At 43.6% G+C, this 12,586-nt stretch overlaps 1 protein-coding gene across 2 annotated transcripts in view; it reads right to left on the bottom strand.

Annotated features, from left to right (window-relative positions):
• Positions 1–12,586, bottom strand: part of MAP2K1 (mitogen-activated protein kinase kinase 1) — a 103,505-nt gene that overhangs the window by 21,504 nt on the left and 69,415 nt on the right. The gene's annotated exons all lie outside the window — the stretch shown is intronic.

Genomic DNA, 12,586 nt, shown 5'->3' with positions numbered 1-12,586 from the left:
GCAAGATGGCTCACACCTGTAATCCCAGCACTTTGGGAGGCCGAGGTGAGTGGATCACCTCAGGTTGGGAGTTTGAGACCAGCCTGACCAACGTGGAGAAGCACCGTCTCTACTAAAAATATAAAATGCCAGGCGTGGTGGCGCATGCCTGTAATCCTAGCTACTCGGGAGGCCAAGGCAGGAGAATAGCTTAAACCCAGGAGGCAGAGGTTGCAGTGAGCCAAGATCATGCCACTGCACTCCAGCCTGGGCAGCAAGAGCGAAACTGTCTCAAAAAAAAAAAAAAAAAGTTTTCAATTTTTTTTCTTCCTTTTCCCTCATTTTTCCGAATTTGGAATCACTGAAAACTAAGCTGTGCTTTCTTAAAGCCCTGTGAACTGAAGGTAGACAAGTTCAGAAGAAAATAACAGCATACATAAACCACTTCCATACCTGCCTACTGACGTATGGACTTCAGAATAATGTGGCCTGTATCACTTTTCCAGGATTATTCTTTTGTTTGTTGTTTTTCTCCCTTCCTCCCCTCATTTTCTCATCATAGGATGTAAGACCACAACCTGCTAAAAATGAGATTTCCTAATAACTTGGGACATACCCTGTCTAAAAATAAACTGTCCTAGCCACGAGAGATTCAATGAAACCTGAGACAAGAGATTCATGTTCTTCTAAAATGCTTTATTGCTGGGCATCGTGGCTCACGCCTATAATCCCAGCACTTTGGGGGGCCATGGTGGGTGGATCACCTGAGGTCGGGAGTTCGAGACCAGCCTGACCAACATGGAGAAACTCGGTCTCTACCAAAAACACAAAATTAGCCAGGTGTGGTGGTGGGCTCCTATAATCCCAGCTACTTGGGAGGCTGCGGCAGGATAATCGCTTGAACCCGGGAGGTAGAGGTTGCGGTGAGCTGAGATCACACCATTGCACTCCATCTTAGGCAACAAGAGCAAAACTCCATCTCCAAAAAAAAAAAAAAAAAAAAAAAAAAAAAAAAACCCACCTTTGCCCTGACAACCTTGGGTACATGTCATCAGGACCTCCTGAGGCTGTGTCACATGGGCATGCATCCTCAACACAGGCAAAATAAAGTTTCTAATTTAACTGAGACCTGTCTCAGATATTTGGGTTCACAACCCCTCATCAGTGCCAGGAGGATGTATACTGTTCCATAAATATTCTCTACGTGTTTGACTGTGAAGCACTTACTTTTCAACTGAGATGTCTTCTCTTTTCATATATATCCTACTATCCTAGTCTGATTCAGACAAGTGGGAAAGGGAGAAAGGAGGGCTGCCTAATTCAGATGGATCCCCCTAATTATCTCCTTTCACTTACAGGAAGGAACCCCACCAACAATGTACACTATACAAGTTTTGCTGGATTACTCAGAGACTTGGGAATTGTGCTAAGAGGGTCAGGTTGAATCTGGGCTGTGTCTGGGATAGACATGATACATACTGGTTGCTGAGGGGTGGTGTCTTCCTCCTGCCTTCTAGACAGAGTAGCAAAGAAACAAGTGTAGAGCATGCAGAGTAAAGAAGAAAGCTGCCTAGAATTCCAATGGTCTTCTGGTCCCTGTCTTGTCCCATCCTTTCCCGAGTACTGACTACAACTCACGTTCCCTAAGGGGCCTCCTGGATCCCTATAAGGAAGCCCCTATTCTGTTTACACTGGCTCAAGTTGGTTTCTGTTATGTGTAACCAAGAATCCTCACTGAAACAAAGCCCAGCTCCCCAGCTCCTCTGTGAAGCCTCCCCTGACAGCTGTCCACCCACAAGAGTCCCTCTCCTTGGAACCCGAGGTTTTCTATCATGTGTGTCACTTGTTATGTCAGTACATATGCTACTTTCTTTTAGCCAATTTTTTTTCCTGAAAAAATCTAAATATTCACAAAAGTAGAGACAGTAACCATGTACCCATCACCCAGCTTCAACAATAATCCATTTTGTTACATTTATTTATTTATTTACTTACTTATTTATTTATTTAAAACAGAGTCTTGCTCTGTCACCCAGGTTGGAGTGCAGTGGTGCAATCTCAGCTCACTGCAACCTCCACCTCCCACGTTCAAGCAATTCTCCTGCCTTGGCTTCCCGAGTAGCTGGGACTATAGGCATGTGCCACCATGCCCAGCTAATTTTTATATTTTTAGTAGAGATGGGGTTTCACCATGTTGCCCAGGCTGGTCTCGAATTCCTGACCTCAGGTGATCCACCTGCCTCAGCTCCCAAAGTGCTGGGATTACCATGAGTCACTGTACCCAGCCCCAGTTTTATTTCATCTATAACCCCGAGCTTTTTCTTCGCAGGATGGGAGGGACAGGAGTATCTTAAGGCAAATCCCAGATCTCATGTGTTAATTCACCCATAAACCTTTCATCTAACTTAAAGTACAGTCTTGCTTTTCCAACTAGGACTCAAAGCTCTAAGACGATAGGAACTATCTCTTCTGCCTCTTTGGAGCCCAGCATTGTATGCACAATGGGCTTGTAAATGCCAAAACTTTAGTACTATTACACAACACTTTGTCAGAGATGGAAAAGGAATTGAGATTACCTCTAAAACAAGGTGAGATTCAGAAATAATAAACAACTCTCCCAGGATATCCCAAAGAGCCAACAGCCAGGCTAGAAGGGAAACTTCCATAAGGTTCTATTGCATAGCCAGAATGCTAAAGGGAGAGGACACAGTGGTTCTGAGGTCACTTGGTGGGCAGCAGCTTCTTGGGGATTTGGTGCCTGTCACAACCACCTAATGACAACCCTGCACACACTTCACAGGGTGGTAAGCACTTACCTCCAGCAATAAACTTTGAAATGTTTTTTCCAAATGAAAAAAGAAATCTCCCCACTGTGTTTGTTTCTAATTAGTTTGGTCTTATCAAGCCTTATGCTGGCTCCCACCTCAAGCTGAGCTATACCACTAGACTCTACTATTGTTTGTTTGTTTGTTTGTTTGTTTGTTTGTTTGTTTGTTTGGAGACAGAGTCTTGCTCTGTTGCCCAGGCTTAAGTGCAGTGGTGCAATCTTGACTCACTGCAACCTCCACCTCCTGGGTTCAAACAAGTCTCATACCTAAGTCTGCTGAGTAGCTGTTATTACAGGCGCACGCCACCACACCTGACTAATTTTTGTATTTTTAGTTGAGACGAGGTTTCGCCACGTCAGCCAGGCTGGCTTCAAACTCCCAGCCTCCCATGATCCACCCGCCTTGGCCTCCCAAAGTGCTGGGATGACAGGCGTGAGCCACCACACCCGGCCTACTCTTATTACTCTATGGTGTCAGGCATCATAAGCTAAGTTCCATCTTGCTTTGGGTAGTGGTTAATAAAATTCACTCCGAGTTTCATCCCCATGTGTCCAGATTTCCAAATCAAACCAGCAATCTGCCTTAGGAAGTAATCTGTAACGTAGGAAAAGGCAGCCCCAGCCTCAGGTTTCCATTAGAAATGAGGGGAAAAAAAAGAAATGAGGCTTTGTGATCTGAGAAGGAGCAGGACACAGCTCTCCAAGGATTACCAGGTACCGCCCCAGGGCACAGCCATGGGTCTCAGGCTCCTTCCCACCACAACCACCCCAGGAGGGGCCATGGCCAAGTCTCCTTGCTATTCCCCTACCCATCTTCCCACACCAGTCCCTGCCCTTTGCACCACCTCTCTCTCCCATCTGTCTCTCTCCTGTCCCTTCACTCTGCTACTATCCTAACTCAGACCCTCCTTATTTCTCAGGGACCATGGCAACGGCCTCATAATTAACCTCTCTCCTCTCCCTCCTCACTGTTCCAACTATTTCTTACTTTAATTCTCACCCCTTGCCATCAGGAACCCTTTGTTCTAGATAACTTGAACCATTTGCTATTTCCTGTAAAAACACGTCAGTGTTTTCCCGTCTGTATGCCATGATTCATGCTTCCCTATACCTGGAATTCCTCTCCCTGACCCTGCCACATATATAACTTCTACCTATGCTTCAAAGCCCAGCTCAAATGCCACCTCCTCCATGCTTCCCTTAAGCCTCTCTCAAGGAGCTAAGATACAAACTTACCTGGAGCTATAGTCCATTATGGTGAATCTAGCAGATGAAATAATTCTAGATAAAATGAGACTCACATTTCTAACCAAGATACCAGCATACTGAATTCCCCCATGCTAATGAGCCACTCTGTCTCCCTCCATCTTAAGGCAGGGCAGTCTAGACAGGGTCAAAAGGAATCTCTTCCTGTGTCAGCCACACAGCTGTGGGATGGCTATGGTGGGCAAAGAAAGAGAGATGCAGCCAGGAGCACTTTGTGAATACCATGGGCAACCTTCTATGTTTCAAGGATCAGACAACAGTCCTCTGTCACACAGAGATAGGAACTGTGCCACTGTATGTAGCCTCAGGCCAGTGAAGGCAAGGGCCACTCTGACTTCTGCTCAGGTACTCCTGGCAGAGGCAGCATAGTTCCTTGCAAGGACTGCAGAAGAAACCACTCAAATAATTACATGTGAGTCTGCTAAAAAACAGCTTATAAAACAAAACAAAACAAAATGAGCCACTTCAGATCTTGTTATCAGTGCCAAAAACTCTGAATGGAGAGGAAGAATTTGGAGATTGCGATCTTAACCATTGCTGAGGACCACATTTGCTGGAGACTGTGACTGGGACACATGAGACGCTTTGGAGACTCCCAGCTCTCCCCAGAAATAGGATACAGAAAAAAAAAAAATTTTTTTTTTTTTTGAGACAGTGTCTTGCTCTGTCATCCAGGCTGAAGTGCAGTGGCGCAATCTCAGCTCACTGCAACCTCCACCTCCCAGGTTCAAGCGATTTTCCTGCCACAGTCTCCCAAGTAACTGGGATTACAGATGCCTGCCACCATGCCTGGCTCATTTTTTTGTATTTTTAGTAGAGACGGGATTTCACCATGTTGGCCAGGCTGGTTTCGAACTCCTGACCTCAAGTGATCCTCCCATCTTGGCCTCCCAAAGTGCTGTGATTACAAGTGTGAGCCACGTCACCTGCCCAAAAACACTGTCATATAGGCTCTGCAGAAGACTTAAATCTCATTCTGACCTGAGAGCCCCATTTTTACATAACGTTCTAACCTAGGCAATAAAGGAACACTTTTGAATCGCACTCCAAGCAGGATGGCCCCAAGGTATAATAAGCTACTCTGGCTCTGAAGACAGCCATCCAATTACAGTAGGCTATGTGACCCTCAAAAATCTAAGCTGGCAGCTAAGCGCAGTGGCTCACACCGGTAATCCCATACTTTGGGAGGCCCAGACAGGTGGATTACTTGAGCCCAGGAGTGCAAGACCAGCCTGGGAAACAGAGAGAGACACTGTCTCTAAAAAAGAGAATGTTTTAAATTAGCCAGGCATGATGGTACACATCTGTAGTCCTAATTACTCAGAAGGCTGAGGTGAGAGGATTGCTTGAGCCGGGGAGGCTGAGGATGCAGTAATCCATAATCACAACACTACATTCCAGCCTGGGCACACGTATACACGTCATACATAAATACATAAAATAAAATTTAAAAATCTAGGATGGCCTTCTTAGTGTACTACAGACTCAGGCTACTAATTCGATACTGGACATAAAGGTCAGGCAGGTTATGCATGGTTTCATTAGATAGAAGGAAAAGGAAAACAAGTTGAGTTATAATTTAAAACTGTTCTTAGCATTTATTGATCTTTATCAGCTAGCAACTCCAAGGCAGAAATAATTTACAGGCTAAGCTGGATGAACTGCATATTGATCTAAATCATGCAATGCTTCTTCAGGGTCTTGGGTCAAAATAAGGCCTTGATAATTAGAGCAGGTTAAGAATGGCAGGCTGGCAATGCAAATTACTGCTTTAAATAGCATGAAAGAGAGCAGTATCCTAGCGCCATCTCCACCTCCAACCCTTTTTAACTCACAGCACAACTACCTACTTGGTTCAGTTTTGGATGAAAAGACTTGATACAAATTTTGGCAGGTATTTCTTTACAGAGCTCCAGGATCAGGAAAAAAAATTGTCTCTCCTACCCATGTCCCCTATCATGGTTTCCTCGAGAACTCAAAGCTGAAGTATTTAAAGTTTAGTTTTGTGCTTAAACTCTTTTTTATTTACCGAGTTTTGCTCTTGTTACCCAAGCTGGAGTGCAGTGGCGCAATCTCAGCTCACTGCAACCTCCGCCTCCTGGATTCAAACAATTATCCTGCCTCAGGCTCCCGAGTAGCTGAGATTCCAGGTGTCCACCACCACACTCAGCTAATTTTTTGTATTTTTAGTAGATACAGGGTTTCACCACGTTGGCGAGGGTGGTCTCGAACTTCCGACTTCAGGGGATCCACCCACCTTGGTCTCCCAAAGTGCTGGGATTACAGGCTACAGCCACCGTACCGTAACCCAGTTTTGTGTTTAAATTCTAAAGCTTCCTCTGTCAAGGGATTCTCCTTCCCCTTTTGGTTAGGAAGTTTTTCTGTAAAGGACCAGAGAGTAAATATTTTTGGCTTTGAAGGCCACACAGTCATCTCTTTCACAAGTAACTATTCAAATTTGCTACTGTAGCACAAAAGCAGCCAAAGACATTTACACAAGGACGGCTGTGATCCGATAAAACTTTATTTATGGACATGATAAATTTCTTTAACCCGAGAGGCAGAGGTTGCAGTGAGCCAAGACTGTGCCACTGCACTCCAGCTTGGGTGACAGAGCAAGACTTGGTCTCAAAAAATAAAAATAATAAATTGAATTTTGTATAATTGTTACAGGTCACAAAATTTTGAAAACTATTCTTAGCTTTCAGTCCATGCAAAAACAGGCAGCAGGCCAAATTTGGCCCACGGACCAGTTTGCTTATACCTGTGTTAACTGCTTGATTGTTGTTTTCATCCTATGTTAGCAGTTGTTTGTCTTTCTGATCCAATGCTTAACAGAATTTGCAGGGGGAAAACTTTTTCAAAATTTGCTTGCTTTCAGCATCCATTCATTCTCCCCATCTCCTGGTAACAAAGCCCCTTCTTTTCATTTGGGATACACTCCTCCCTAGCATCAAGTGTTTCTGCTAGGGTGGTTCATCAAGAAGCGCCATCTGTTCTACCACAGTGGTGAGTGTATAACCAGGGTGGCCCACCAGGCAACACTAGCCCGGGGACACGGTGAATGCTCCAGGCATGGGCAAGCACTCCAAGCAGAGGCAATCTGCCAATCAGTGCTTCAAGCGCTAATCTGGATGCTGGGAGGGGGGTGAGGTGCGGGAGTGGGAGTGGAGGACTTTCTCTAGGATGGGGAGCACTAAGGACTAGATGTGTCTGGGGAGCACTAAGGACTAGATGTGTCTGGGGCTAGTGAGGTCCATCCTGCCTCCAGTGAAGAGAATCTGACTGAAAAGGAAGCCCACACAAGAATGAGCAAAGCTGAGAGCTGACCAGAGTCCTGAGGCCATCATTTCAACCCCATGTTCATCCCTGCCTTCAGACCTCCTGGTGACCCAAACCAGACATTCCCTCTTCTGCTTAAGTAATCTTGAGTTGTGTTTCTGCTACACCAAAGAATTCTGACTAATAAACTATGTCACATCAGATTCTATTTGAAAGTTGGCAGGGTAGTGATTCGTACACAGAACAATGACAATGGCTATGTTCCACCATATACAAGAGTCACTTATAGATATGTCTCTTTCCCATTAGACTCTAAGCTCCTAGAGGACACAATTCATTTATGAGCCAATATTATGCCTAACGAGTAATTCACTTTTATGCCTAACAAGTAATTCACATAGTACCTTGAATTTGTCAGGTATTCTATAAATATTTTACAAAAATGAATTACTTCTCTTTGATGGGGGGAAAGACTGTAAAGAGAAAGGTGAATAGACACAGAGGAGCATATACCTGTACCTACCCATAACTGTCAGAATGTCACGCAGAGATTTCAGAGAAACTTAACACTCCCCAAAGGGGTGACAGCTCTATACCCACCCCCTGATCAAATCACAAATCACATACACCAGGCTAAACTGCACAGATTGCTTCTCCCTTTGAACACCCAGGGGAAACAGAATACAATGTTCTGTGTAACACCAGAACAAATCACAGTGGACCGGTTGAGGAGACAAAGCTTCAGCACTGTGAATGTCAGCTGAACTTATTCTGCCCAAGAGTCCTGCTCCATTACGGCAGAGACAAATCACTTCAGGAATGAGGGTGAGAACATGCTTACCTTTGGGTTTCCACCCGGTGCGAACACATTAGAAAGCAGGAAAACTACCATGTGTACAACCAAAGCAATGTACCAAACTAGGACCAGGACACACACACTCAGTTGAAGAAAGATAATCAAAACATGTTCAAGAGGCTACTACCTTGGTGAAAAACAGTAACTAAATGATACCTGAAAACAGCTAACCTTCCCCAAAACCCCAAAAGGCACTTCTTACTTAAACATTTGTAAGTGCAGAAATACCTACCTTTATATCACTGACATATTCCTAAAATGAAATGTATGAATCAAACTGATGTAATTTGCTTGCCTTTTTCAAGATTCTTTGAAAACTTGTATTTGAAGAATCTTACAGTGAATGCTTTTAAAGAGCAAAATATTGCCCCTAGAGCACCTTGTAAGTTATTTTTGTACATTAGTTTTAATTAGAACAGGGCACAACCAGAAATCACTTTCAACCTGGACTAGGCCATGGACTACCAACCTGCCCCCAACACCGAGCAGGAGAGGATGGTGTCCCTTGTTATCTGCACGACTAGGGTGAGAGTGGATGCTTCAGAGGCATTGACTCTGGACCCCTCTGGGAGGTCACTGAGCCCACTCACTACCCACTAAATAAGGCTACAAGAGGCCAATTGACCCAGCAGCAACAACGCTGTTGGAGTTGTGAGCCAGGGAGCTGCTTTTCTGCTTGAGTGAGCCAACCTCCTAACCATAGTCTTGGTTCTTACCTTATCATGGTTTGCAGGATCAGCTTTTCAAAGGACTCTCTGAACTTCCCCTGGATCCTTCTAATGAATAAGTTTTAAGAAGCTTAAACCAAGTCAGGCTTGTTTCTGTTGCTGGTAATCATAAAAACCTCTGCTAATTTATCTAAGCAACAGCTAAAATGTATTAAGTGCCTACTATGTGTCAAGCACTATTCTAAGTGCTTTGTACGTACTAATCAATCTGCACACAACCCTTTAGGTAGGTTCTATTCTCTCCATTTTCCTGAGGTTTGGAGAAGTTAAATGACTCATCCAAGGTTACACAACAAGTAGCACAGTCACTATTTGAACCTTCAATTTTTATCCCTGTGATGGAGTGAAAAACATGGCCCACCTTATTTCGCAGCTCCTCCCAACAAGAGATGGAGACTTCACTCTACTTTTTAAACCTTGGCTTAAACCATGTGACCTGCCATGAACAAAACTGACATAAGCAGAGGCTTAAAGGGTACTTGAGTACTACGGTTTATCCCTTCATGCTACAAGAAGAAACCAGGGCTTCAGCCTCACAGAGAATGGGGTAAGAGGACCTGCCAACCCAGAGGAAAAGTAATAAACTGTGTAAAGTAATACACAGTTTGAGCAGTCTCTCATCGTATGTACTTTTTTTTAATTTTAAACTACTAAGTTTGGGGGGCTTATTACATAGCAAATGGTAATCGAAATAATCAAGCCAGGCCTGGCAGGTCACGCCTGTAGTCTTAGCACTTTAGGAGGCTGAGGCAGGAGAATGGCTTCAGCCTAGGAGGGCAAGGCTGTAGTGAGCCATGATTGATTGCACCACTGCACTCCAAGCCTGGACACCAGAAGGAGACCCTGTCTCAAAAAGGAAAAGGAAAAAAAAAACAAAACCACTAAGCTATCTCCAGCAAATAAATATCAACAAATAAGAACAAATAAAAATTTGAGGCAGAGAAAAGACCTCTTTACTCTTTCCACTTTTCCTAAAGGACAGAAGAAGAGATGAAGTTGAAATTTCATCAGGGAAGAATATACTTAGGCCAGAGGTGGAAATAGCCATGAGGAAGCCATAGACAAGGATAGGGAGACTGCTCTCTCTCATTTTCACCTGATCTCAGGTTTCCAGGAATCATCCACTCACTGTGCTGCTTGCTCAGGAACTGCTTATGCACGAGTATCATTCTACAGTCCAGGCCTTAGAGTTAATTCTTCCAGGACTTCTGGAGAAGATTTGTAAATAACAGGAGTCTGAAATGCTGAGCAGCCAGGCCAGCCCACACAGAAGTCCTTCTAGTGACTTCCCTTTCTTGGCTGTGGAAGTGGTAAACTCTCCACCAAAGACATCTGTTCAGAGACCCATCTGGCTCACAAAGCAGCTCTTCATGCCAAAGAGCAACAATTGATGAAGCCAGAAAAGAAAGCCCTAAGAAGGTGGGGGCAGCACTAGGCGGAAGAGAAAAGAAAGCTGGCTGTTCCAGGAATGTGCTGAAACCTCCCTCTCCTTGGAATGGAAATAAAGTTAGAGCTCTTCATTGAAAAACACAGGGCATGGTCCATAGTAGGTACATAGTAGAGAAAAACACAGGACTATAAAGAAACACTGTGTTAAGAGTAAGAGACATGGGTCCTTGGCCCAGTTTCACTGCTGACTGCTGTGTGTTCTGGCACAAGTTAATCATACATCCATCCATGTAACACACCTTCAAGGAAGAACTGTTTTCTACATTCATGCTCAGGATTGAAGATATACACAGCAATTAGACATGTTCCCAGATTTGAAGAACTTAGAGGTTAGTGAGAGACAAACATGTGAACTTCCTATTTTACACATATAGAAACCAAAGCTCAGGTTTTAATCTCTCTGGTTTTTAGTTTCCTTACAATTTATACAAAGAAATGGGGAAAGCAATTAGCATTTTTTAGAGCTTTCTATATGTAAAACACTTTGCCAGTTGCTTTCCATATGTAATTTCATTAATCTTCATAGCAACCTGAGTAGGCATGCAGACTCCATTTCACAAATGATGGGATGCCTTTACTCCACCAGACCCTCCTACAACACTGACCTCACTTATCATTCCATAGGGCTAGACTGCATATGTCAATTGCACCCTAGAACACAACTCCGTGCTTAAGAATTGCTTATTCCTCTTCTTTCAACAAAATCCAAATAATGAACATATTAAAATATTCTAACATGGAACTCAAGCCTTAAAAAGCCACAGATTAAGGACTATAAACTGCTGGAAAAAAACTGTTCCCCCTCAAACCAATCGCTACCTCTTATTGATACTTTCTTGTCAGTAGAAAGAGGACAAGATGGCAGCCAGTACAATTAGAAAGCAGATGGCTTTCTACAGTTACCTTTTTTTTTTTTTCTTGAGATGGAGTTTCTCTCTTGTTGCCCAGGCTGGAGTGCAATGGTGCGATCTCAGCTCACTGCAACCTCCACCTTCCAGGTTCAAGCAATTCTCGTGCCTCAGCCTCCCAAGCAGCTGGGATTACAGTTGCGCACCACCACGCCCGGCTAATTTTTGTATTTTTTAGTAGAGAAGGGGTTTCACCATGTTGGCCAGGCTGGTCTCGAACTCCTGACCTCAGGGGATCCACCTGCCTTGCCCTCCTAAAATGCTGGGATTATAGGCATAAGCCACCACACCCGGCCTACAATTAGCATTTTAAGTATATACTTTCATTCATTTTCAAAAATGTTTACACCTGTGAACCTACTACCACAAACAAGATTTAATATTTCTACTACTACAAAAGAGTTCCCTTCCTATCCCCACCTCTAAACCCTAAACTGATCTGCTATATGTTACTGTGGATTGCCTGTTCTAAAATTTCGTATTAGCAGTCTCTCATAGTATGTCTTTTTTTTTCTTCTTCTTTTTGAAAGGCAGTCTCACTGTCACCCAGGCTTGAGTTCAGTGGCGCCATCTTGGCTCACTGCAACCTCCACTTCCCAGGTTCAAGCGACTCTCCTGCCTCAACCTCCAGAGTAGCTGGGATTACAGGCACGTTCCACCATGCCCAGCTAATTTTTTATTTTTATTTTTTTAGTGGAGACAGGGTTTCACCATGTTGGCCAGGCAGGTCTCGAACTCCTGACCTCAGGTGATCTGCCTGACCTAGCCTCCCAAAGTGTCAGATTACAGGCGTGAACCACTGCACCCAGCCATATGTACTTTTTTGTACATGGCTTCTTTCACTCAGCATGTTTTTGAGATTCATCGAAGTTGTATGTGTCAGTAGTTTGTTTTTATTGCTGAGTTGTACTCTATTGTTTGAATATACCAAAATGTACCCACTCACCTGGTAATAAACATTTTTGTTGCTTCTAGTTTTGGGCAATTATAAATAAAGCTGCTATGAACATTTGTGTAACAAGTGCTTGCATGAACAAATCTTTTCATTTATCTTAGGTAAATGCCAAGGAGTGTGGTTGATGGTGGTATAGTTTAATTTTAAAAGAAATTTTAATACCTGTTTTCCAAAGTGGTTGTCCTCTCTCTGAATGTTTTTAAGAATTTCTCTTTATCACTGGTTTTCAGCAACTTGTTTTACAGTTTTACTGATATGTAATTTTCACACAGTAAACTCCATACACTTAAGTGTACCATTTAATGTGTGTGTGTGTGTTTAAAACCATCATCCCAA

This window comes from Aotus nancymaae, unplaced genomic scaffold (assembly GCF_030222135.1).
Source record: "Aotus nancymaae isolate 86718 unplaced genomic scaffold, 86718_ANA_hifiasm-v0.15.2.pri h1tg000041l, whole genome shotgun sequence".
In the NCBI taxonomy this organism is placed as follows: Eukaryota; Metazoa; Chordata; class Mammalia; order Primates; family Aotidae; genus Aotus; species Aotus nancymaae.
The sequence above is the reverse complement of the archived record's forward strand: the minus strand, read 5'-3'. Positions and strand labels throughout refer to the sequence as shown.